Source organism: Carettochelys insculpta, chromosome 4 (assembly GCF_033958435.1).
Source record: "Carettochelys insculpta isolate YL-2023 chromosome 4, ASM3395843v1, whole genome shotgun sequence".
In the NCBI taxonomy this organism is placed as follows: domain Eukaryota; kingdom Metazoa; phylum Chordata; order Testudines; family Carettochelyidae; genus Carettochelys; species Carettochelys insculpta.
In genome coordinates this window covers 125,468,445-125,495,883 of record NC_134140.1, presented here as the reverse complement: position 1 = coordinate 125,495,883, position 27,439 = coordinate 125,468,445, and the positions used below count along the sequence as shown (strand labels likewise).

The following is a 27,439-nucleotide window of genomic DNA, read 5'->3' as shown; positions in this document are numbered from 1 at the left end:
TATAGTGGATAGTTCTCTGAAGACATCCACGCAGTGTGCAGCGGCAGTTAGTAAGGCAAATAGGATGTTAGGAATTATTAAAAAAGGGATCGATAATAAGACAAAAGATATCATACTTCCCCTATATAAAACTATGGTACGCCCACATCTCGAGTACTGCGTACAGATGTGGTCTCCTCACCTCAAAAAAGATATATTGGCATTAGAAAAGGTTCAGAAAAGGGCGACTAAGATGATTAGGGGCTTGGAAAGGGTCCCATATGGGGAGAGGCTAGAGAGACTGGGACTTTTCAGTTTGGAAAAAAGGCGATTGAGGGGCGATATGATAGAGGTATATAAAATCATGAATGGTGTGGAGAAAGTGAATATAGAAAAATTATTTACCTTTTCCCATAATACAAGAACTAGGGGACACCAAATGAAATTGATGGGTAGTAGGTTCAAAACTAATAAAAGGAAATTTTTCTTCACACAGCGCACAGTCAACCTGTGGAACTCCTTGCCCGAGGAGGCTGTGAAGGCCAGGACTCTATTAGGGTTTAAAAAAGTGCTTGATAAATTTTTGCAGGTTAGGTCCATAAATGGCTATTAGCCAGGGATAAAGTATGGTGCCCTAGCCTTCATAACAAGGGCAGGAGATGGATGGCAGGAGATAAATCACTTGATCATTGTCTTCTGTTCTCCTTCTCTGGGGCACCTGGCATTGGCCACCGTCGGCAGATGGGATGCTGGGCTTGATGGACCTTTGGTCTGACCCAGTATGGCCATTCTTATGTTCTTATGTTCTTATGTAAGATGCTGTGCTGGGGCTTATTTCAACCAAGTAAGAGTTGAGCATGGGAGGAAGATCTGTGAAAAATGAGAATAAGAGAGGGAATGATGGGAGAAGAGTGGGTAGATGCTCTTTAGTGGGGAGGACAGTATTTTATTGTGTCAAAGCTTTGAGCAGAAGCTGCTTGGATCAATGCATATACAAACAACATAGATTGAAAAGTGTTATTCTATTTCCTGCTAAAGAACAAAATTTACAGAAAATATATTTTCATCAGTTTATAATTATGGATATATTTTCCTATTTACTTTTATTCATGAGTACAAGACAATTAGTATCAACTCTGATTATTAATTTAGGTCACGTTCTTTGATGAGATTTGTTAAGACCACCTGCTAGAGTTAAACTAAGGTAACCTTTAGCTGTTGTAAATTATGAAGTTTCTTTGAAATGAATTATTTTCAGCCAAAGCAAGAGCCTTTGCCTATAATATTTAGGTATATGGGCTTCTACCCTGCTTTTCAAACTTTTGGAACAAGCCACTGATTGTAATGCATTCATTAAAGGCATTACAGAATTAAAAATCCAATTGATGCCTCAGTTGAAAGAATGTAAATATTTTCAGAACCACTAAAGGACATGTTAAGAGTAATTTCAAATATAAGATGTTAAATCAAGGTCCTGAACAGTAATGTCATTGTCCATTTCTGTGGTAACTGGATACAAGAACCAAAGCAAAAGATGCTATGATACAAATTTTACAGTGGTCCAGAACTTGGTTTAGGTTATGCAGTAGATGTACATTCTTATAGGTGATTTAAAAAAGTGTTACGTATGTCCGCTTAAGGTTTAGAGCTGTGAAAAGTGTAAGCTACATATCCAGGGTGTGGAAGTGGATGTAGCAAATAAAAACTAACAGGAAAGTATGAGGTAAAATGGTGTCCCCCTGCCTGTCTCACATTCAGAGGATTTTAATTTAGGTACCTAAACACAGACTCCTTTGAAAATACCAATCTTGGGTGCCTATGTATGCCACGTATCTTGCATATTTTTAAAATAATTTTTTTTCATTCATGATCTGAATGTGTGTAATTTCAGCTAATGACATAAACCACTTCAGACCAAAACATGAATATATAAACACACAAGAGATGGAGAGAGAGGCATGCTGTCTTACATGGTCAGTTTGGAGTTTACAATTTTTTTCTATTGTCTTCACGTTTGTGGCTTTTTATATAAGTGATCCAAGTTGCTGCATCAGCATGAACTTAGAAGATTTTAACTTGGTAGTTTTCATCAGTTGAGCTCATTACACAGGCGAGGGGCTTTTTGGATCCCTCTATTCCTAACCCCCTCTCTTTCAAGGGCTCCCAGCAATCTCCTTCAACTCCTGTCTCATGCCTGGGGCTCTGTTTTCCCTTATTCATGTCCCTCATTTCACCCATGGGCACTGTATGCCCCACATTTTCTCATTTACTATATGCAAAAGGCTCTGTATGCATCTTAGGTCTCCCTCCCCTGCACCATTGTCCCCTATTATCCCCATTTTTTACAAGAGCTGTATTTGCACACATACTCCAAACCTCCCCTTTCCTCCCACCTCATACAAGAGTTTCATATCCTTTCCCCGCCTTGCTAGGGGCTCTGTGTGTATCCTCTTGCCCTGGTGCGCTCCATCTCTTCTGTGTTGTTTCTATTTCTTTATACAGGTTGAACCTCTCTCGGGTCTAGCACGCTCTCGTCCAGCAGCATCCCTGGTCCGTCATGATTTCAGTTAGCCGGATGGCCACTTATCATCGATGGGGCCAAGTTTCCTGTGTCCCATAAAGTTTGTTTACAGCCACCAGTCCTGGCCTTCAGTGTTCTGTGCTGTTATTTAGCTGTAATTTACCCCCTAAATGTCTTCTAAGAGCCCAGTCAGCCGTGGAAGTGCTGATAATGCTGCTAGACAACATTGACTTCTTGTGGTTCAGCAAATTCTCTTGTTCAGCATTGGTCACATTCTGAGCGTGTTGGACTAGAAAGGTTCAACCTATTGTGTGACACAGCTTTTAGGGCATTGTGATCAAGTTGTAGTGACAGGTAATAGATTTTAATTGTTGTTTTCACAATTGGTTGATTGTACTATAAATAAATTGCTGCCATGATTATAAGGCCAAATAAAAAGGAAAAAAGGAGAATGAAAAAGCGATCAGTAATTAGATGGTTCACTTCTGATTTTCTGACTTAGTTTAACACATGTGCTCCATAAAAGCAAAATGTGAGTACTTATTATGCTATGTATATATCAGGTTATCTGTAAATTGCTTGAGGGGATAAGCCAGTGGCTCAGGCACAAGATTGTTACTCAGCAGATCAGGTTTCAGTTTTCAGCTTTACCACAGATTTCTTCCATGACGTTGGGCTAGTCATTGCAGAGTCCTGTGCCTCTGTTTCCTGTCTTTGAAATCAGGAAAATAAATCCTGTTTTAACCCCTTTTTCCTTTTTCTTTATTTATAGGCTCGATAAGTTCTTCAGGGCAAATATTGGCTAGGATGTATTTGTACAAGAAGGCCATAGTTGGGGCCCATAGGCATAAGCGTAATGAAAATAAATAATGTTTAAAATCAGTTGTCGTTGGGCAGCTGGGTCCTGTTCCTATTAAAATAAATTACAAAATTTATTGATCACAATAGATACAGGTCCCAGGCTCATTTATGATGAGGGAGACATCATCTTGTAAGCCAGCTGGGAGGTTACTGCTACAAATAATTTATGGCTATTTTCTTTAGGTTTCCCTCTGAAGCTATGCTTCTCATATTGTTTAAAAGTGCACTGATGTGTTCTAGCAGTCATCAAATAAACTTCCAGCAAATCTCTTCAGAATACATTGTAAATCTTTACTACTCCTCAGCCAAATGGAAAACCGCATGACCACATGACTTAATTCCCTTGAGATAGGGAATGTTATTCCTGTCAGGTTTTTTTCTATCCCCATTCATCACTTTGAGGCTTTCATCTCCTTTTTAAGTCATGGCCTTTCAAGCAGGGGTGAAATTACACCTGTCAGTAATATATGTTCTCATTACTCCATCATTCTGTCATTTTACAAAAGGCATTACAAGAGACATGTCTCTCCACAGATACCAATGAGCAGTCGCATTTCCTTTTCAGATGTATTAACTATCTTCCTGTTTGTTTTCCTGGAGGCAAAATAAATAAATAGATAAATAAAAAAGAATTATCCCTGTTGGAAAGCCAGGCAAGGATGGGGACCACATGCCTTTGTAATTAGGTGCAAAGTAATAGTTTTTCCATCTGGTACTTGGACATAAAGACTAAATTGAGATGAGAAAATTGGACTTAATGCATTATTTCACCTGAATGCAGCACCAATCTTGAATTTGCCCCTTAGCACAGTGTCTGTTGTTTTAAAAGTTAAGCTGTGATCGCCTTGTGATTAGCAGTAATTCAAAACAAACGGGGCAGTGAAGCAGTTTCCACTTTGTTAACAAGGAGAACAAAGTTAATGTTTTACCAAGTGTGGGTCACACCTGTGTTGGGAGAAAGGGAGGAGGTCAAGGTTCAGATTAGAGCTGCGTGATGGTATTTGTCCCAGACCCATACTCTGCTGAACAAACCTCTGAGACAGTCTTGGAAAAGCTTGGTGGCTCACAGTCTTTAAAGTCAGAGTGGAAATTAATGCTGGCAACTCCCAAGTATCCATTGTCACTGTCACTCTACATATGAAAACAACAAGCAGTCCTGTGGCACCATAGAGACTAACACATTTATTAGGTCAGAAGCTTTTGTGGCTAACACTGACTTCATCAGATGAGTTGGAGAGGAAATTACAGAGTCCAGGGCATATATAGCAGCAGAGGCCTTTGATATTTGGATTTCTACATCACATGGTATGAATTAAACACATCCAGCTTAATTTGGGAGAGGACAGGAATAGTCTGTGTGGGGAGGGTACAGGTGGGAGCATGTATGCATATGGAGTCTGGGCATGATGGGAATGGGGTGGTGCTTACCTGGCTCCGCATTCCCCACTGCTCAGACATCAGGCCATCAATTAAAGGAATACCGGAAAAGCCATAGGTAATCTTCATGGCTCTCCTTTCCCAATGGCTGCATCCACTAGCAAGTTCTTTTGAAAGATTTTTCAAAAGAAGGGGGCTCTTTGAAAAAGGTCCCATGGAGCATCTACACACAAAAAGTGTTCCTTCGAAAGTAAATTGAAAGAATGTGGCGCTCCTTTTGAAAGCGCTCTTCCGCTCCCGTTTCCGGAAAAATGCCTTCTTTCAAAAGCAAATGTGTGTAGATGCTCCTCAGGGCCCTTCTCTCTCGAGAGCAGTCCTCATGGCACCTGATTTTTCAATCCCTGGCCTGTTCTTTTGAAGGGGTGGGGGCTGTTTGTGCTCTCTCTTTTGAAAGAGTAGATCACTCTTTTTATCCACTTTTTTTGTGTGTGGATGCACTCTTTCGAAAGAAGATCTTTCAGAAGAGATCTTCCAGAAGGGCTTCTTTTGAAAGACCTCTGTTGTGTAGATGTAGCCGTTGTCATTAGTGCCAGCATTTTCAGGGGTTTGCCCCTAGAGCCTAAGACCTGCCAAGGAAAAGAAGCACAGGTTACCAAAGATGCCATCAGTTCATCAAATCAGGTGTCACCATCTTCCAAGAGCTCACTTTTAGAGCCCTGTGTGGATACAAATTGCTCCACTTAGCAATCTTTTACCTGAATCACAGATGCCTTGGATCTGAGGTGAGGGTTTTACCAAGGACCCTGCAGATGAAAGGTCTCTGGTATCCGCAAACTTCCAGTCCACACATAAACATCAAGGAGTTGCAAGCTATCCAATTAGCTTACATAGTGTTCCCTTGTATGTCAAGGGAAGGTGCATATTGGTGCTGACCTATAATACTACCACCATGGTTAATGTGAACAAGTAGTGGGAAGCCTGATCCTTGCTGTTTTGTTGGTTAGAAATTCAACTCTGGAACCCCTGCATCAGCATTACTGTATTTCTGAAAGCAGCCTAGCTCAGATTGCCATGCAGGTTGTTTATCAATCATTGCAAGTGGTCCCTTTAGGCAGACATAATAAGGTCCATTTCAAAGCTCTGAAAAACTCCCCAAGCGCTCCTGTTTGCAACAAAGAACAACACACAATATCTCTAGACTGGCTGCAGAGCAGGTCAAAGCCCAGATTCATGGATAGTGCCATTGTCAGAGGGCTGCCTATTTGCTTTTCCCTTCACCTTCCTCCTGCTCAGAATGCTGTGCAAGCTCAATCAGAACCAGGCCTATCTCACACTGGTTGCCCCAGCATAGCCCCATCAACACTGATTTTACAGCTCAGACCTAATATCTCAGAATCATCACTGTCTCCTCCTCCCAAATCTTCAGGACTTTCACCAGACAGTCTTAGAGGCTTAATGATTAACTTCAGTGGAGGAGTCTTGCTCAAGAAACATACTGGAGGAACTGGTGTGAGGTAGGACCACTTACTTAGCTAAACGAAATAATTTTTCTGTCTAGCTGAGTCGGAAGTGGGAGTCTCCCCATCTTTGCTTTTGTTTAGCTTATGCCAGCCTATCTTTTATATCTAAAACATCTGGGACTGGTGGTTAGCTCAATGAGGGTACAGCTGGCATATCTGTCAGCATCCCACCCACCTATGGGATAGCTGCTCCCTTTTCCAGCCCAGTGACTATGCAATTTTTAAAGGATTTGAAGACTATTACCATGTGTACAGAACCTTATTCAACCAAGGAGCCTGAATCTAGCGTTAACAACAATTCAAAGCAGGAGGGGCATCTGCTTTGTGTTGCACCTTTCAAGGGAGGTGAAATTTTCAGTAGTCACTACATCAGCCAGGAGAGGATGAGAAGTTGAGGGCACCAATATCAGACCCTACGTATTTTTTTTAATGCAAATAAAGTCTACCTTCCTCCCAGCCAAGGTTTTTTAGTATGGTGGCCTCCACTTTTCATATCAACCAAGCAATCTGCTCACTAGCCATCTGCCCAGAGCCTCATGGTAATAAAGAAGAGAAGACTTCCGCATCTCATTTGGAGCAGAGTAAACTTTTCAAGTCTTCATCTCAATTGTAAATTGTTTTGTAGACAGCATGAAAGTCGTTCTGCACAAGACTTTGTCATCGATATCTGGTTGTATTAGCCTGTGTTATCAACTGGGTAATGTGAATCCCCTGGATAAAGCATTGGGACATTTGACTAGATCCCAGGCAATGTCTGCTGCAATATTATATATTTGGAAGGTGGCAGCCTGGTTATCTTGTCATATTTTTGCCTTTACCTATGCTATCCCTCCACAATCAATGGCTGATGCAAAATCAGGATGAATGGTCATCCGGTCCCTGTTCAAATAGACTCTGAACCCACCTCTAGTTGGGATTGCTGGTGAGTCACTTACACGGGAGTGGACATGCAGTCACTCAAAGAAAAAACAGTTATTAACTTTTGTATAACTGTACTGCTTTGTGATATGTTACACAGGTCTATTCCAGGATCCCCACTCCCTATAGGAGTCCTCTGGTAGAAAGGAACTGAAGGGGATTGAGGTGGTTTGGCCCTTTATGCCTGCATATAGTGCATGGGGCATCAGAGCAGGGATGGCTAACACATGGCCTGAGAGCCAGAATCCAGCCCATGAAGCTGGCAGTGGCACCATTTTATCCAATCCAGCAAAGGGAGTGTGGGGCACAGGGTTGGCAACCTGGAGCCTCATGTGGCTCTTTAAAGAGCCATTTGCAGCTCCAGGCACTGCCACCACTGAATCCTCCTCTGGCTTTCTGCCCCACTGCGCTGAAATAATGGAACTAAATGTAATTGGTTTAATGGCCTGGTCCCTCCCCTGCCCTGCTGGCTGTTAAACCAATTAAATTTAGTTCCATTATTTCAGTGCAGCAGGGCAGTGAGACACTCATGCTGCAGGTGGGGAAAAGGAATAGGAGAGCTGGAGGGAGAACCGTGCAGCTGAGCTGAGGAGAAGGCAGTGGTGGCCACCATGAAGGAGCAGCGTGGGGGAGTAGGCTTTTGCAGAGGTAGGTTAATTCTGTGTTTGGGGCTCAGAGGGTTTAAGCCTGGGGATGGGGGGTTGGGGCTGAGAGGGTTGAAACGTGGGGATGAGGGAGAGGGTTTGGGGCTGAGAGGGGTTAAACCTGGGTATGGCAGGGGCAGGTTTTTGACTATTTTGTGTTCAGCCCTAGGAACATATTACAAATTGCCTTGTGGCACCTGATGAAAATGGGTGGCCACCCCTGCATCAGAGGATGCTCCTGCCACCCAAACAGAGAGGGGTCACCAACTGGTCAATCACAATCAACTGGGGACTATCCCAGTCAGTTGGGATTTCCAGTGTTAGAGTGGGGCTGCCAGGGGGGCAGGGTTCCTGCCTTCCCCAGCTCCACAAAGCCAACCTGCTCCCTGGAGCAGCCAGTGCGACCTCACAGCCCCATGGGGAGAGAGGTCTTGGTGTACTGGTTCTGTCTGCAAGCACCACTGCCAAAGCTCCCATTGGCTGGAAACAGGAAACTGTGACCAATGGGAGCTGAGGGAGAGTGTCAGCAGAGAGGGGCAGTACATGAAGCCACGTGCCCCTGTCTCCCCACCCCAGGGGCCACAGGGACACATTGGTCCTTTATGGGAGCAGCTAGGGACCAAGGCAGGCTGGAAGCCTACCTTTGTCTTACTGTGCTGCCAAAGGGCTGCTCTTAAATTGAAAAGGGATTTGGGGCAGAGAAAGGTTGGAGACCACTGTGCCAAGGGAAAATCTCTCCCACAATTGTGGTTTGGTGTGTACAGCCACCTACCGTGGAATAGAGATATGGAACACAATCTCAAAGAACAAAAGCTCCAGAAACGTTACTAGCCATTTTTCTGCCTTCTGAGCAGCTCCCATTCATATCAATGGGATCTGCATATTTGTCCATCTAAAGGCAAAACGTGCGCTAAAAAAATTGGAGACAGCAGTGAGAGTATAAAGTCAGCAATTACAATAGTTAATGTAAGATGAGACAAAAACATACACCAATTTGGCAATGGAATGGGTGAAAAAATGTGTGTGTTGAATCAAGTGACATTCCTGTGAAGACCCCAGTTAACACAAGGTTAGCACATGGTATGTTTCCCTTCTAATGTCTGGAGAACACTATTTATTTGGTGCTGCATATAACTTGAAATCCTACAGGCTGCTTGAGCCCCCTTCTCTCAAGGAGTGCACAATGAATATTGGATTTACTTTTGGGACAATGGGGAATTACCAAGACATACAACAGTTCATGATGTGGGGTACATGCTCTGAACTGAGATAGGCAGGCCAGGGCCTCGGAAGGGGATGGGGTAAAGGTAGAGCTGCCCCCCTTTCGGTGATTGAAAAGGACTAGGGAATCCTGGCTGCTGCCACTACTTCAGCACTAGCTGGAGTCATGGGACCTTTAATATGTCACCAGAACCCCCTGGTGGCAACGAAAGGCTGGTTGGGGGAGGCCAGCCCCCAGCCCTACTTCTTCCACCTGAGCTGTTTACCCCCACCCTGGACCTGGCCAAGTATATCCTCCGTACTGAGGCAGGTGAAGGATTAACTAGCATTTCATTACTGCAGGTGTAGGAAAGGGAACAGTGAAAGGGTGACAGGAGAGAAACAGCATTGTCCAGAAGAAGGTGCATCACAAGGAAAAACTAATTTTTCCTTACCTAGAAGTAGTATGCTATGGATATCAAGGAGTTGAAGATTGCGTTTGGCTGAAGTAAGCCACCATTTGTCTGCTTTGGCTTTTGAAGAAAGCCCCAGTCCTGTTGCTCCTATTGTGGGCCTCAGTGGAGAAATGTTCTTCACAGAGATGCTTCTGCTTTTGAAGCAGAAAAAGTTTGTGCCCTCTTAGGCTTGTTTCTCCCATCTCCAGTTACCTGTGGTGAGCCCGATAGAGCTGTTCTCACGCTGCTATAAAGCAATGCTTAAAATTATTTTAAGGGTATATAAATAGATGGTGATCTGCTTATTATGCTAGGCTTGACTGCTGCAACCCTTGGTGGTGAGGGAGGCTCATAAGTGAGGAGCAGGACATGGAGAGGAAGTGAAATCTGAGGGTATAGGACACAACAAGGGTGCATGGCTGCAGCTCCAGGATGACTGCAGTCTCTGTGACCATGAAGTTGTGCCTAAAAACTATCCTCTCAGAGTGAGAGGGCCAGGATTTGGCTCATGATGATAAGTGCTTTTTAAAAACCTTGACTAAAGACTATCGGTGACTGCTTTTGTACTTGTTGTCATTATAAAACTATTAAGGTTTTGAATGACTCACCTTAAGGATAGGCAAGAATGAAAAAAACAATGTGAAAATAATTTTGACCTGTACCGCAATGGTTTCCTCTTAGAACTGCTGAATATCTTTATTTTCTGGTACTGTGATTTGGCCTTCCATGATGACATTTGGCTGCATTCAGAACAAAGGTTGTTTAATGTATTCACCACACGGTGGCAGGCTTATGTCTAGGGAGGCTTGTCAAGCGCTAGTCTCTTTGGTGTGCTTCCCATCTCATTTGACAAGCTCTTGCTCAACGGCTGCCAATGTTCTTTTGCTTCCTTAACAGAAGAATTTGGTTTTCGTGTTGGTTTTTAGATGGTTGCTGTAATGTATAGAATGGTGAAAAAGGAATATGTAGTTAATTTCCCATCATCTATCTCCCCCCTCAAAAAAAAAAAAAAAAAGAAAATACTTCAGGCTCGGGTAGGCTCAGGATACAAACAGTAGATTGTTTGCTTGTTTTTCATCAGTATTTTGAGGTTTAAAGTCTTAAATTTCGGATGTTTTAATTGTAGTCATCATCGGGTTTGTTTGCAGATCACTAGCAATGCTCTGTGTGTAAACAAGAGGCAGTGTGGATTAGTGGGTAGAGCACTGAACCAGGAATCAGGAGCTGTGTTCTTAGCTGAGCCACTGATGTGTTAAGTGACTTCAAGCCAGTCACTTCTCTTCCCACCCATTCTTTATTCTGTACATTTATATGGGAGGCTTTTCAGGGAAATATATCTAAGTATTTCTGCCATGTGTAACATGATGAGATCCCCAGTCTCATTACAGCTTGTAGATGCTATTGTAACATAAGTAATAGTAATCACTGATCAGTCCAGATACATCAGCTTCAACACAACTATTTAGCAGTGGACAATTGTAGTGACTTCGTGATCATGCAATTCAATCCATGTCTATATACATGCATGCTACAGAACAGAGGCTGAACAAATTGTTATTTAAGAAATGGAGTGGAGGTGTCCAGGGACAGAGAATGTAAACACATCATCAATTTAACATCTCACAGCTCTCTATTAAATGTTCTCGAATAGAAGCATGGACATACTTGATCAGAGCAAAGGTCCATCTAGTCCAGTACCTTGTCTGCTGACAGTGGCCAATCATATATAATACCTGAGATAGTTACAGGGTAATACCAAACCTGGAGACCGATTTAAAGAGAAGTGAGAGAAAACAAGAGATCTTTGAATGCTACAGTTCAATCACAAGCAAATAAATAAAAAGCACCGAATCTACAGTCCTGTCCTCGGTGACATGGGTGAAATTCTAATTCCACTGAAGTCAAAAACAAAACTCCTGTTGATAGAGGGCCAAGATTTCACCCAAGATCTTCACTACAAATAATTTCTGAATGCTCTTTTCAGGAGATTATCTGAAACACAAGCTGAACACAGGGAAGGAGGTTGAATAGTCTACTTATGAAAAAAGAAGGAATGATCTCCTTTTTCCTCATGTTTCCTTTTCTTTTTATTTACCTCACTGGAGAAAATGTCAGACTGTTTCCTTTATTCTCCATGTGTGTGGTTTGGCATCTTTTGTGTTAATGAAACTATGTAAAGCCATCATCTCTGCTGCTGCTTCACCAATTATTGTGTTCTAAATCAGCACACCATAAGGCATCTGTATGTCAGCTCATTCACAGAGTGTGGTGTGTCTGACAGGCCATCTTAGAGCTTCTAGGGGGTGTTTGATGTGGCAAATTGTCACAGGAAGGGACACAGATAAGTTTTTTGAATTGTGCAAGAGAAAATACAACAGCAAACCTGGTTGGGAAGCTGTGACTTTAAAGCTGAGCAGGGAGAACATATATTTTTTAGATGAATGCATGGATTTATGCTACATTTTTAGGCCTGTTTAAAGAAAAAGAACCAGTCTAAAGTATGCTGACCTGTATACGTAGAACTTTATTATTTAAAAAAAATGATACAATGTGATTTTGCTTTTTGATTATGTGTAATTACTGTTTACTTATTTTCAGTTTGCCCATCAAAAGTAAAATGTTACGGCAGTCAGAAACCAAAATGGGATATGTTTCCAGTAGGACTGAACTACAGGACTCCACTCATTTTAAATATTTTTGTTCCAGTATTAGACAGCTCATGTCAGCAAGAACTAATAAAGTATAAAAATCTGAGTGATACAGAATTCACAACACATATTTAAGAAAAAAATTGTAAAGAAAAAAAGACATTCTTGATGTGTAAGAACAATGTGGTATTGTAACAGAATAGATATTTATACCGAATATACAATAGTCATACAAGAATGATATATTTGATTTTAATAAGATATTCAAGTTTGAAAATGTCTTTGAATTCACAAAATTGTCCCCAAAACTTCTTTTTTTCATTGAGAATAGAAAGAAAGAAAATGTAATGATTTTTGCTACCCACCCTCCCCAGAAAAGAAAGAAAATCACATACTTAGCTCATATTATTTTAAAATCTACAAACTACAAAACTTTTGTAATATCTAGTAACTCACTGTGGCTATGTTTACTCTACAGCGACCCTTCAAAAGAGGTTCTTTCGGAAGATATCTTCCAAAAAAACTTCTTTCAAAAGATGGCAACCACACACAAAAAAGCGGATCGCAAAATCAATCTGCTGTTTCAAGAGAGAGCAGTCATAACCCAGCTGGCCTTTCGAAAGGATGGGCCAGGAAATACCACAGATCAGAAAATCTGGCGCCATTGAGGACTGCTTTTTTGAAAAAAGGGCCCTTGGGGTGTCTGCACACATTTTTTTCTGAAAGAAACTTTTGGAAAAGTATGCTCCTCACCATTTGGGCAAGAAAGAGAGCCACCGGAAAAAGAATGCATTTGGTGTGTAGATGCACCAAAGGATTTTTCGAAATTAAAACTAAACAGATTGTAGTGTATGCAACATTCTGAGATAAATGTATTGAGTTATTCCATTTATTTTGCCATAAATATCAAACTTCGGAAACCGGACCCAAGCCAAGCCAGTAAACAGGAGCACAAATTGCAACATGTAGTACATGGAAAGGACATTAGAAGGACAGGATAGATTTGAAAGAGCAAATAGTTAAAGAAGTGAAAACAGACCAGATTCTTCAGGTATAGTAAACACAGGAAGCCTATGAAAGAATTATCATTAATGAGAGCAGTTAAGGAAGATAAGGGCGTTGCTGATAAGCAAAATGGTGAAGATTGATGCAAGGAAATTAAAGAGGTTGTTGGAGAGATTCCCACCCCAGATCTGGCTCCTTATTGGTAATGAAAATAAGGCACTGTCAGAGCATGAGGTATCAGAAGAAAAGGTGCTAGAGCAAATTGATAACTTAAAAAACAATGTCATACACATAGCATCCACTCAAGAGTTCAAAAGGAGCTTAAGTATGACATGGCTAAGTGTTTAACAAAATATGAGAACTCTTATTAAATCCACCGTTCCAGAGGATAGAAGGGTAGCATTTGTTGTACCTATATTTTAAAAGGATTCTTGGCATACTCCGGTGGAATTAGAAACAAATAAGCCATACACCTATTCCTGGTAAATTGGTTCAAATGATGCTTAAAAAAAGAGGAACAAAACATCTGAAAGATTATGATATGACAAGATTGTAACCAAAGATTAAACTGCAAACAGAAATTGTATCTTGCTTGTCTTAGAATTCTTTGACCTTGTCTAAAAAGATGAAGGTGAATCAGTGGACTTTATTTAATTGCACTTTCAAAATGCCTGTGAAAAGGTCTTCCCCAGAGGACACTAAAGAAGCTAAATTGCAATGGAGAGAGTGATAAAAATGGATTAAAAATCTATCTTAGGAGATAGAAAGCAAGGAATAGAATTAAGTTGTCAATTTGCATCGTAGTTAAAAGTTAGCAGCAGGGTGTGCTTCAAGGTTCTGTACTGAGCCCCATGTGCAATATATTTATTAATCATCTGGAAAAGGGGTGAACTGTGAGTTAATAACATTTGTGGAGTTACTCAAGATTATAGAGAAGTACGAAGAACTTCAGACAGGCCTGACAAAGTTAGGCAAATGGTTAGTGGCAGATGAAATTCAGTGTCAGCGTACACTGGAATGAAAATTTTCAACTACTCAACAGCTGATGCAGTTCTAATAAATGTTTCAACTCATAATATTGACCCTGGACATCACTGTAGACAGCTCAGTGAAGTTTTATGCTTTATGTGCAGCTGTGTTCCAGAACATGAATAAGATGCTGCGATGCCTAAGAAGTGGGCGGGGGGGAATAATACGGAGAATATTATGTCTTTATGTAAATCAGTGTTGCAACCTCATGTTGTATAGGGTGCACAATATCACTCAGCACATCTAAAAAAAAGAATATTTCAGTATTAGCTGGTGTACAGAATAGAATGATGTGAATGATTAAAGACTTGGAAAAACTCTCATGTGAAGAGAAGTTGAAAAGTTTGGGGTTGTTTATCTCAGAAAGAAAACACGAGAGAACAAAGTGCAAGTTCAAAAACTAATAAATGGTTTAGAGAAAGTAGATCTGGAGTTTATGTTCTCCCTGTCTTGGAACACATGAGCATGGGGCCATTGAATGAAATTAAGAGGCGTCAAATTCAAAAGAGATAAAGAAATATTTTTCACTCATTGGGTAATTAGATTGCAGAACACATTGCTTGAGGTAGTTGTTGAAGCTAATAACTTAGCACCATTAAAAGTAATTGGACATTAAATGGCTCTTAGTAATATCCAAATATTGTTATGTTAAAATAAAATTTTGAAAGGGATATTAAGCCCCATACTGTAGGGTTTGAATCTACTCCCTATTGAAGTTGTAACTGGCCTCTGCTGAAGGGTGCTGGTATGGAGGCCTTGGGATATGACCCACTATGGCAGTTCCTACGTGCTATATCATCTAGCAAGCTTCTCTTTGCTGAATAACTCAGACATGCTGTTGGGGTAGCTGTTGACTTCGGGAGCTTTAAATACCTAGGTTACCTGTAAAGTCTGAAATCACACCCAAGCAGGAAGATGGGGCGGTATGAATCAGTTTGCATTCCTACTGCAGTACTTGTTTGCATAGATAGATAGGTCTTTCATAGGTTCCACTAATACATTTCACTGCAGTGTAGGAAAAGCCTAGAAACCATTCCCACCATCCAGAAGTTGAACTTGCCAACATTGCATCGGCCGTCATCTGTTTTGCAAGAATACTATACTACACCATCACATTGTGAATCTTGTATCCCAGTTTTAAGTGAAGAATCAGCTCCGCTCGGTGCAGATTAAATGTTTACCACCAGGCCTGCTGACGGGAGGGCAGGGGCTGTTGCCCCCAGGGCTGACATTTCCAAAGGTCTCCAACCACAGCAATAGCAGCAGTGGCAACCAGCTCTCTGGGCCCCTTTGAAACACTGCAAAGTGCTATTTTGCCACTCCGCTGATGATGGGGGATATAGGGCCTCTGCCCTTGGGGCAGAGAGCTGTGGCCCCTCTCACCTTTCCCCCATGTCCGTGGCATCTTTGGACATCATCTTTTATTGCATTATTATTTCTCAGCTCTGTGTTCTTGGGGAACCGGAGCATAGTATCCAGCCCGTTTGACTCAAGAAAGTCCTGCCCCTCCCCTAGGTCTGTTTGAACCAAAGGTGACCAGAAGAAAGACTTACAAAAAGCAATGAAAACCCAGGAGAAGACCCACTTAAACCCCTATGGAAACTCTCTGAGCCTTATTTACATCAAAGATGGGACAGAAAGGATCTCCATTAGCTTATAAAATGGAGAACCAGCAGTTCCAGTACAAGAATCATACTGAACTCTGGGACACAGGAATCAGAGAAGCAGTAATTGATGGGCAACCTCTGCTCCAGATGCTAAGAACCCATGTCTGCCTGGACCCATATCAGTAATTGTTAGACTGATCCTAGTAATAAATCCTCTATTAGTGTCCAAAACACTGAAGATGCTGAATTGCGTTATGAGGTCACAGGTTCATGGACATGGACATGCATCTGACGAAGTGGGCCTCTGCCCATGAAAGCTTATACTCGAAAAATTTGTTGGTCTCTAAAGTGCCACAGGATTTCTCATTGTTTTTGAGGATACAGACTAACACAGCTACCCCTCTGATACTTGTCAGGAATGATCAGTTCCTATAGACTAGCCCAAATAAATAAAATAACTGTGTAATATTCACTTGGATCATCAGTTTACCATGTACAAATCTAGTGTTCACCCTTGAACCATTGTTGTTTGCCTACAAAACCCATACCCACTTTCAAGTAAAGGATTTTCATGCCTGGCTCATTTCTGCATCAGTTCTATTGAGACTTCATCTTCTGTTGACTGATTGTGCTGTGGCTCAACTCTGCCTGTCCCCCCACTGCCATCACCACCTGGAAACCCAATAAATCCAAGCTCCAGGGAGAGGTGAGATCACTCTCTCTAGGTATATCCTCCTGACTAGTTATGGTTTGCTAGCTCTAACTTTTGTAATCAGATTTGTTAGATTTAATATTGCAACTGTTTTGTTTGTTTGGCTCCCCTTGTATGGTTACTGCCTGGAAATAAATAACTTTCATGGTTAAGCTGGTTGCTTCTCTCCCCGCGCCAGTTTGGGAGTGTGGTTTTTAGCTTCATCCTTCACTTTGCAACAACATTTCTTGTACCTGTAATGTCCCAAATTCCTCTGGGATTTGCTCATGAAATGGGTTACTAACAGAACGGTTGTTGTGTGAAAGTGGGGATAGGAACATACTGAACCTTGGAGCTTAAGGTGCTGTTTAACCCAGCCCACTGAGTCCAAGGGCACATAAGGGTCATGTTGTGGCTCTGCTGTCCAACCCAGCCTGCTGAGTCCAGGGACACATAAGGGGCCAGCTTGTGAGTGATTAACCAGTCCTTACAGATGTGCTCTAGTAGTACATGTGAGTGTGTATGTGTTCATCTGATTCTAGGACTGGAAGAACCCAGCCCTGGGAGCCTAGGTCCTGTAGAAGAGTTCCATTGGAGGAAATGGGCAGAAGGGAGAAGCAGAGTTCCATACAAGAACACAAATGACACAAGTTGCATATTGATAAAATTATCATCCAACCCCCTCCACCCCCAGAAGAGTAACCTTGACAGATAAGCTTACGCCAAAGTAACAGGCAAATCTGGTAATAGCATCCATTCCAAGTAGTATTTGATTGTGGCCAGCAGAAGGATAGGCAAACTAGAGAATAAGGTGCAAGGTAGGGTATGAGAAGTGATGGGGCTAGAGAGCCTGAGTAGAAAGATGAAAAATAAGAAGAAAACATGAGAGAAGAGAAGGGTGAAGAAAATCCACACTGCCCAAAATAACAGTCCTTCTGACTTATGAATAGGGGAAAATGACAGGAGTATAGGTTGAACCTCTCTTGTCCAGCACCCTCAGGACCTGACCAGAGCTGGATGAGCAAATTTTCTGGATGACAGGAGGTCAATATTTTCTTTCATATTACCAACACTTCCACTGCTTACTGGGCTCTTAAATGACATTGGGGGCAAATTACAGCTAAATAACAACACAAAACATGGAGAGCCAGGACTGGTGGCTGTAACCAAACTGTGAGATTACAGGAAACTTGGCCACACACATGATAAGTGGCTGTCTGGCTAACTAAAATCATGCCAGACTATGGAGTTTGCTGGAAGAGAGAGTTCCAGATTAGAGAGGTTCAATCTGTACTCAGGAAATTGGAATGGGTCATATATCTTGATGAAAGTGAAGACAACTGAATGAGAAGAAAGATGACAATAAGAAAACGTAGAAGAGAATGAAAGAATTTTACTGGCTGTTGTCTATCCCTTTTATTTCCTGTCCTCCAGAAAATATAGATTCTGGACTCTAGCTCTTTTCCCATCTCCATCCTAATCTCAGTGATCAGAAATACCAGTGCCTGCCAACAGCCTTCTACTAGCTCTTCACTGGAACTTACTGGAAGTCCAGATGATGTCCAACGCACTGACTAAATGAGGGGACTTCTAGTTAGAACAATCAGTGTCTCCAAAAGAATGTCACTACATGTTTCTGTGCTATGTAGGTAGTTATTACTATGGGGTAAAGAAGACTATTGTGTACTAGAAGGAGAATCACATAGGCCTGTATTTTTAAAGTCTTATCCAAACATCTCCTGAAGAATATAGGGGAAGATTTTTGGGGCTAAGACAGTGGGCAAATATTGTGAAATATAGGGTGGTCTTGTCTAGAAACTTGGGTATTTTAATTTCTTTTAAGTGTGAATTGAAGTTCTTTTGTCCTTTTCCCTTAGGATTTGCTTCCAAAAATTAGAAACTTAAATACCTAAGTTATGTGGGACAAAATTGCCTTTATCAAGATCAGAGAAGTGGAGTTGAAAGTAATGTGAAAGCAATAAAGAATTCCCTGACATGTGCTATGGGCTTCATATCAAGAGTAAGTTCTAATCACGTCCTATTGTGTGAATTTCTCTACATTTTAAAACAACACATGGAATTGATCTAAAGCATGTATTTACAACCAATTATCCCATTTTTTTCAGACAGCTGTTCTTAGATCAGGGCAATGCATCTTCCCATTTGGCATTTTGGACTAGTCGATCTGTTAGAATAATACTCGAGGTTTCTATTGAGAAAATAGAAACAGCTCTCTTGTGTTCTTATCACATATTTCTCAGTATACTGAGATTTGCTGAACACTTAACACAATATGTAAAAATGATCATACCCAATGTTACCACTATGTAAATCGCTGAAGAGTTTGCTTTATTTTTATGACCCCACATCTTGTTTAATCAGAAAAAAAAAAGTGAACTGCATGTTACTTGTTAACCTGATCCCATTGTGTAAGCTTTTATAACAAGTGAAAATAAAATCAAGACTTTAACTGTTACAAAATTAAACCTTCAACATCAGAGAGTGAAACATTAGAGGAATCATCATTGAGGCCTCTGGTGTGCTTTAAAGGAGATTTTATGGGCTCATACCGAATTATGGGCTGTATTCCGATTTACAGTACGTGGCAGAAATATTTCCTCTGAGCTGAAGGAGGTAATTTTTTATTTTGCTTTTTTTGTTCTTTGCAGGGTTCCTGTCAGTCTCTGATTGCAGGAAGATAACACTTGTTCTGTGTGGAGAAATTCTGGAACAGATAAATTATGATACAATAATAAACTAAACAAGAATACTGGAATTCCTGAATGAAAAAAATAAATCAAAATTAATTACGGCACACTCAGTTATCTTTTGCTTCAAAAAAGCAAAGCTCTTAAACATGTAAGCTGTGTCTACGCCTTTTGAAAGAGGCATGCAAATGAAGGAAATAGAAAATGCAAATGAGGCCCTGATTTACATAGCTGATGCATCATTTTCATATTTTCCTTTTGGAAGAGCTTCTTTTGAAAGAAAAAAGCAGGGTAGATGGAGCTCTTTCGAAAGCAAACCCGATCTTTGAAAGAACCCTTCTTCCTGCAACAAAATAGGAAGAAGGGTTCTTTCGAAGACGAAGCTTACGTTCGAAAGAGCCCGTCTATGCTTCTTTTTTCTTTCAAAAGAAGAATATTCAAATGAGGCACCAGATATGTAAATCAATACCTCATTTGCATTTTTGATTTCCTTCATTTGCATGCCTCTTTTGAAAGAGGAATGCAAGTGAAGACAAAGCTGATTGACTTGTAAAAACGCAGGCCCTATTCAGTGAGGAACTTCAGTGCATGCCAAACTTTTAAACATATGAACAGTCTCATTGAGATCAATGATACTGTTCATCTGCCCAAAGTTAAGCATGTGCTTAATAAACTTGCTGATTTGGGGATATTAATAATTACATGATGTCAGTAGGACCACTTAAAGTTAAGCACATGTTTAAGGGGATAGCACAAAGTTATACAGCTGTGACTACACTAGCAGTGCAATAAAACCTCTCGAGAGGGGATTGCTTCTACCAGTGCAGATACATGGTTTATGTTTGAGAACAACCAGAAGTCCTGTGGCACCTTATAGACTAACAGATATTTTGGAGCATAAGCTTTCATGGGCAAAGACCCGCTTCATCAGATGCTTGGGGGCAGGTATTTCAGAGGGGTATTTAAAGAACAGGGTCCCAGTAGAAGGGAGCCCCAGAGCTGACAAGGTCTGTTCAGTCAAGGTGGAAATTGCCCATTATCAGTAGTATGTATCAATCCTGCAAGCTGCTCCAAATAAGTAGACATGAATGCTCGAGAGACCCCGCTGACTCCAAGGGACCTCTGTATTGGCATAAGGGTCCATACACAGAAATCAGCTGAAAGGATCAGGGCCTGAAGTTTGGCTTTCAGTTTTTCACTTGGGAACTCATACTGATGGCCCCAAATAACTACCAAATAAAACCTAAATGCCTGTTTCAGCTCTTGACTGTTTGACTGGGCACTCTAACTTACTAGGCGTCTCCAAAAAAACGCTACAATGAGAATACAACTTCATAGCTCGTGGATGTAAAAGTAAAGCCACAGTTTGGCATGTGTTTATCTGGCTAATGCTTTGTTTGATTAAAAGAAGCCAAAACACCCTGAGCAGATAGCAGGAGCCTAACAAAGTCTTGACAGAAGGCAATGGATGGCTTTCCTTGATTATTAAATTGATTATTATTATTATTTATTTTATTTTATTATTAAAGTGCTAAGAGCAGGGATAACAAATAAATAGGAATGTAAACGTATCTCACTATTGAGCTATGCAGCCTTGAAAGGACTTGCTTATAACTGGGGCTCCTGTTCATCTGTAGATGACAGAAGAGCATGGCCTTTCTGTACAGCATGGTTACAAGAAGTCTTATATTCCTTAGCATAACAATTCTGCACTATAGACTCCAGTAGGTATTAGAAGCTTATTATAAAAAAAAAGACTCTTGTCTGCTTTTCTCCAACTAATTAGATTGAAAATGAGGAAAAATGTCATTGACAGCAGTTGGTGATGGAGATAATATAATGTACAGTAAAGAGCAGAACTGATAGACAAGCATTTTCTTTCCTCTGCTTTGGAAAGTAATGGTTGTCAATGCCTATGCATTTTCTTGACACACTGTACAATGGTAGTGTTTGTCTTTGGTCTGCAGACCCAGGACATTCAGTATCGATGGGACCTTGTTCAGCTGAGGTAATAATAAGGTGGTCAGTCATGCAACCAAAAGATCAAGTTTAAAGTTAAAATTAAAGAGGAATTCTCAGCACTATTGCGTTTCAGCTTTATGTAAAGACTTCCACGGCTGCTCCCTTTGCCCTTGTCATGGGCATGAAAGGGAGAAGGCAAGGTTGACTTGAAAGCTGTGAAAACCCGAAAGGTAGCCTTGAAATCGACTAGAAAAGGACAAGCCTATCAGGTAACTTAACTGAACAGTAAATACAAAATGAAGACAGATACAAACCCACTACCATTTCTTTTTCAAGAAATTCCATTTTAAATTTAAGCTCTGTTATGAGATTGCATATTAAACTGGGTTTCTTAATGAAACAGTGTTTTGAAGTTGCTGCAATTATCATTATAATTAACATTTACTTCATAGGGCCTCCCGGGCAGCATTTTTTTTCCTTTAATGTATTTTTGCTGACATTTTAATATAACTCTTTTTTACTCTTATAGAGTAAAGAAAATCATCATTTTATGTAGATCTGATTCTGCACCATTGTGTTCCAAGGGAGTTCTGTTGTTACTTCAGTAGGAGCACTGTGAAGGATTGATTTATTCCAGTTTTAGACCCAAGTTTAGTATACATAACTCTTAGTCACTGTAATTGTAGTAGTTTCCCTGAAGCCTTACAATTCCACCATGTATGCAGGCAAAGGATATCTTTTTTTATGGCAGTAATTGTCATTCAAGGGAGCTTCCCCAGCAGGACAGTGGAATTGTGGTGTTCTGAAAAAATACACACAATGAAATAGATATTGATAATCTGAGTTGCACTTCCTTTCCAGCATTTAACAATAGCTTCCATGCTGTCTTAGACATTTTGTCTATTTTACTGAGAGCTGAAATGGATGACTATTATCTTGGTGGAAGAGGATTTTGCTGTAATAACTCATGTGAAGAATAGATGCTTCTAACAATGTAACACACTCTTAGTAATGAACTGAAGTATCAGCATTCAGATCTTGATGCAAAGCCGACTGAAGTCAGTTGAAATCTTTTGACTGACTTCGCTGAGCCTTGAATGCATCCGAGTGATCATCTGGAAATTAAGCAATTGGTGTGCTGGCCTAGAGTTGAATCTGCAACTGAGTCACACTAAGACCAGAGAAAATGTTATGTCAGCTTCAAATCAATTTAAATGCACAATGCTGCATACTTTTACATGTGAGTACTTCTCCTCCTGGGAATAGTCACACTGCAGTTAATGTAGGAGTACCTCAGTGCTACAAACCCATATACTCATTAGTAAGTTACTTAACAGATATTACTTTTTTGAGTACAGTTACTCATGCATGTATGTGTTTCTGGAACCTGGTCTTTGTTGTTATAGTATCTTTCAAATGAAGTGTATCACCTTGCAAATTGTTCTGTGGAGTTAAATGAGTAAATATTTTATTTAGTTAATAAAGTTAATAAATTGGGCAGACAAGTGATTAAAATTAATCACATGGTTAAAAATTAATCACAATGAATCATGTGATTAATCGCAGGGCAGCTGTTTACCTCCATATAGAGGGAGACACACACCAGCTACACCCCGAACACTGGAGCTGCAACTGAGAATACTTTTGCACAAATATTAGAAAGATTGTGTCAAAAACCAGAGATGAGACTGGTATAACTAGTGAGGAGAAAGAGGGGAGAGGAGAAAGTGCAACTACATGAAATATCAATCTCAAAAAGCTCTACTGGATCCCTATCCTTTTCAGGAGCCAGTTCTAAATAAAGCTCCTTTATAAACAAGTTTTTATGAAGGAGCCTTGTTTAGAACTGGCTCCTGAAAAGAACAGGGATGCGCTGGAGTGTTTTGAGGCTGGAATTCATGTAGTTATACTTCGTTGATTTGTGAGAAAGGAACAGTGGTGTTGCATAGTCATTGACTTCTGGAGCACTGAGCTTTTGAGAGGCCGTGGAGAAGGGAAATGAATATATGGATAAGCCTTTCAGCAGTAAAGGTATAGTGGGAGTGGTATGCTTCGGCAAAGCTGAGAAATCAATGATGGACAAAGATGTGGCAAGAGAAGGCGATTCCAGATTTACACCAAGGTTAGATGGCATAGTAGATAGTCCAGTGATTAAGATACGAGCCTAGAATTGGAAGACTTTGGTTTTCCAATAGTGTTTATGATGTTGGGCCACTCACTTAGGAGATGTTTACATGGTGCACTAGTGAAATTCATTGGGGTATAAATTCTGTCTGCTTGCCTGTGTGGACCCTTCCGGCAAACCCCATGTTTTTCTTAGTGTGCATTGATGCAGTACTCTTTGAAGTATGTACAGAGGCAAGTCGTCAATCAGAAGTGAAGTGAAGTTGCCTTCAGAAGTAAAATACAGTGTGGTAGCAATGGAACTCTAACACAACCCTCCCAGAGGTAGAAGTGGCTATAATTTATTCAGAACCAATCTAGACTCAGGACAGACAAAAGTCTGGGAAGAACATTCATTTTCAGTATAAGAATTTCAGCCAACAAATTGGGGGTTAATAAACATGAACTCCATCTCCCCAAGTCATTAACCGATTTTTCGTTCGCTGTTCATTCTGCAAATATGTCCAAATAGTTGTAGCTTCCATTTTATAACCTTCTGCAGCAGGTTCTCTTTTGGCTGTATCTTTGTATATAATTCCTCATTGGTGACCTTCTGCATCCATCCTATTCTCAGAATCTTTCTGTAACAACTCCTTTTGAATGCCAATATTCCTCTTTTCGAATCTTTCGTTATCATCCATGTCTCACATCTGTGCAACATGCTGCTGAATACACACATTTTCAAGACACCCAGCTTCATTCTTAAGCTAATTGCTTTGCTTTTCCAGATCTTATCCATCGCCTTCAAACTCGCTCTTGCTTTCTCTATTCTAGTCACTATTCCCTTCTTACAGTCTAGATTATATGTTATGTTGCTCTCCAGATATGTGAGCTTCTCTACCTTTTCTAGTTCAATACCATCCACACTGATCTTCTTTCCTATTTCCTTATCTCTAAATACCATTGTTTTTGTTTTATCGATGTTCATAATCAGTCCGTACTGCTTCCCTTCTTCATTTAAAACCCACACCATTTTCGCTAGCTTCTCCTCATCTTCCTCAATGATAACTATATCATCTGCGAACCTCAAGTTGTTAATTCTTTTCCTGTGCACAGATATCCCTTCTACCTCTTCCTTGATCTTGTCCAATGCTCTCTCCAGGTGTGCGATGAAGATACTTGGCTTAGATACACATATAAGAGCATCATCCTTGTACAACATAATTTTGTGCTCTGTTTGGCCCATCCTGTTACTATGAATGTGTTGATTTGGCTAAAATTTTTAGAGCTAAATTGGGCAGAAAAAGATGGTAACTCTGCCTGGTAACTGCTCTGTAAGGAAATGGAGCATAAAATAATACCATTGGGAACTACCCTGGAATTTGGGTTAGAGTATAAAAACTTAATCTAAGTAATAAATTGGATAGCAGATCCAAATTTTGCCAACACATGAAAAAGATGGTCCCAGACCATGTGATCAAAGGCCTTTTCGACATCTAAAGAAACTCTGGTTTGTTTAGAATCTCTCAAAGCAGCAATGATGTCACCAGAGCCATTACAAAGGAAGCCTATCTGATTTATGGATGTAATGTGTGTGAGAAACTGTGCTCAGTTCCATAGCAAGAGCTTTAGCTGAAATCTTTGTAGATTAAAGAAATCGTCCTGGAAATACAGTATATTCCAAGATCTTTTTCCAAGTTTAGAAACAACTGAAATTACAGCTTCGCTTGGAGTAGACAGGAGCGTTAGCTCATTCTTGGCCTCACTAAACATGATCAATAGTCTAGGCGTTAAACTTTTAGAGAACTTTGTGTAGACTTCCGTTGGGGACCCATCTGTGCCAGACGTTTTTTATAACCTCCATTTCTGTTACATCTGGAGTCAGTTCTGCAATTTCTAGAGGGGCATCTGAGAGTCAGAGATCTGTGGCGGATACAGTCCACTAAAAAAGCTATTTAGGGCATCTGATTCCCTCTTCAGAAAAATATCGTTTTGAATACAGCTGTTGAAATTGTTTAGTATAAGTTACTGCTACTCTTGCATAGCAGCAGTCTTATTTCTTGTGTTTAATTCTGTACACCAGCAATTTGCCAGGTCTCTCACCAGATTCTCAGTAGATTCACACAGAAGAAAACAAACTCAGGCTTTTAGGGCAGAAATATGTTGTTTTCATATTTTATATTCATTAGAGTTCAGATACTCCCAGGAGAGAGGGCAGACTCATAGTGTACATGCAAGGCCCTACTTTTCTTCACAAGGGTATCAATTTTATGTTCTCTGTATTTCTTTTTACAGGTAACATAAGAGATGAATATGTACCAAAGGGGTAGCCATGTTAGTCTGTATCCACAAAAACAATGAGATGTCCTGTGGCATCTTAGAGGCTAACCAATTTTTTGGAGCATAAGCTTATGTGGGCAAAGACACACTTTGTGAGATGCGCATAGAAAGATGCATCTGGCAAAGCAGGTCTTTCTCCAGGAAAGCTTGTGCTCAAAAAAAATCTGTTAGTCTATAAGGTGCCCCAGGACTTCTCATTCTTCTTATAAGAGATGAAACAGCCTCTGATGAAGGCTTTAAAGGCTTCTTCAAGTGTGGTTGCTGAAGACGCAGTAGGGCCATTTATTTTTGTATATATTGTTTTGTTTAAAAACAAATCAAGCTCCTCAGCTATGTCCACACTAGTGGGTTTTTTCAAAAAAGCCGGGCCTTTTTTGAAAAAAAGCCATGGGGTGTCTACACAGAAAATGTGTCCCACTTTTTCCGGTGGCCCTCTGCCTCTCCCAGATGAGGAAGTGTGCTTTTTCAAAAAAAGAAAAATGTGTAGACACTACAGGGGCCCTTTTTTTCAAAAGAGGAGTCCTCCAGGGTGCCAGCCAGCTTTAACTGGGAGATGATCTGGCCAGCCCAGTCAGAGCTCTATGCTCCCTGTCTCCTGCTGCCCTTAAAGGCACAAGAAGCCCTGGAAACCCCATGGCAGGAAGCTGAGTGCGTGGCAGCAGCAAGGAGATAAGTTGCTCACACACACACCCTCACACCCATGACTTGCAGCTACTGTGATCCAGTGGCTGACAGCCAGCAGCCCGTGACCCCCAGTCATATTAGGTTTTTTTATGAGGAAGTGGCGAAGATTTATTAAGGACTGGGTCTAGAGGTTTGTTTAAAGTCTCCATTACAATAATTATATGATGGTCTGTGTCATTTATATTCATAAAAATGTATGAAAAAATTTGAGATCAGCCTAGTTGGGCCTGTAGAGATTGGCAAACGTGTTTATAGAATTGCCAGTTTCAGCTTTGAGGGCAGTAAATCTATCCTTGCTCTCAGATCTTGCGCTCATAATATTAACATTCAACTTCTTAGTTGTTAGTTTTGCTCATAGATACTTGTCTCTCCATCATTGGGAAGGAAGGAGGATCAGTCTACCTGATCATTGATATATCAGATGAGACATTTAATTATCAGCACCCTCATGATTAACATAAACCAGATGAAATATAAAGATGTTTTGTGAATGAACAAGAAATTGTAAATTTTCCTAAGCAGCATACAGTTTTTGCATAACTAATCAGCAAAATTTATGTTTATAATTTCACCTGTGATCAATAAAACCTTGATACATTAGTCCATAAGGAAGCATGAGCTAATAAAACATATTGCTTTATTAGATAATATATACTTATTAATCAGATTATAGATTTCACTTATTCACACTGATGCTCCTTTCCTATGAGTTAAGAAGTAAATTGATACTAACTCTTCAACCCCAAGGAGAGAAAAAAATAAAGAAAGGGAAATAACATATCAGTATCAGATACTGCCCCCAACTTGTTTAGAGCAATCATATTCAAACTCCGAATGCAACATGTGCATTCCGTACAGTGAGATCATTCCATAGATGTCTCATCTTGTGAGGAAGGAGAGTTTGCAGATTTCTGAGGTATTTTTCTTCCTTCTGAGGGGAACTAAATGACATTATCTTTTCACCATTCTTAATATAGCCCACTGATGGGTATTTAATAATCATTTCCATTCCTTCTTCCTGACCTATTGTTTTGCTTGTTAAAGCCACCCTCATTACAACTGCATCATTGGCATGATCTTGAAAGAGCAGTATTTTAATTGCTGGATTGCACCATAATAGCTTTTTTATTTGCATCTGAATTTCTGCAGTACACTAGGGTCACAACATTCACCAGGATTCTGTGTTG

The 27,439-nt window shown here is 40.5% G+C and overlaps 1 protein-coding gene and 1 long non-coding RNA gene across 8 annotated transcripts in view; one reads left to right on the top strand and one right to left on the bottom strand.

Moving 5' to 3' along the window:
* The window catches only part of CFAP299 (cilia and flagella associated protein 299), a 416,193-nt gene that overhangs the window by 186,814 nt on the left and 201,940 nt on the right, over positions 1-27,439 (top strand). The gene's annotated exons all lie outside the window — the stretch shown is intronic.
* LOC142012829 (uncharacterized) overlaps positions 4,530-27,439 on the bottom strand; it is a 40,665-nt gene continuing 17,755 nt past the window's right edge. For 4 of the 7 annotated variants that reach the window (XR_012645476.1, XR_012645479.1, XR_012645481.1 and 1 more), the window contains 2 exons: positions 11,141-19,180; positions 4,530-10,408 (listed from right to left, as the gene is read on the bottom strand). This is a non-coding gene — a long non-coding RNA (uncharacterized LOC142012829). The remainder of the gene's footprint in view (positions 10,409-11,140; positions 19,181-27,439) is intronic. The other 3 variants (XR_012645482.1, XR_012645478.1, XR_012645480.1) reach the window with 3 other exon arrangements.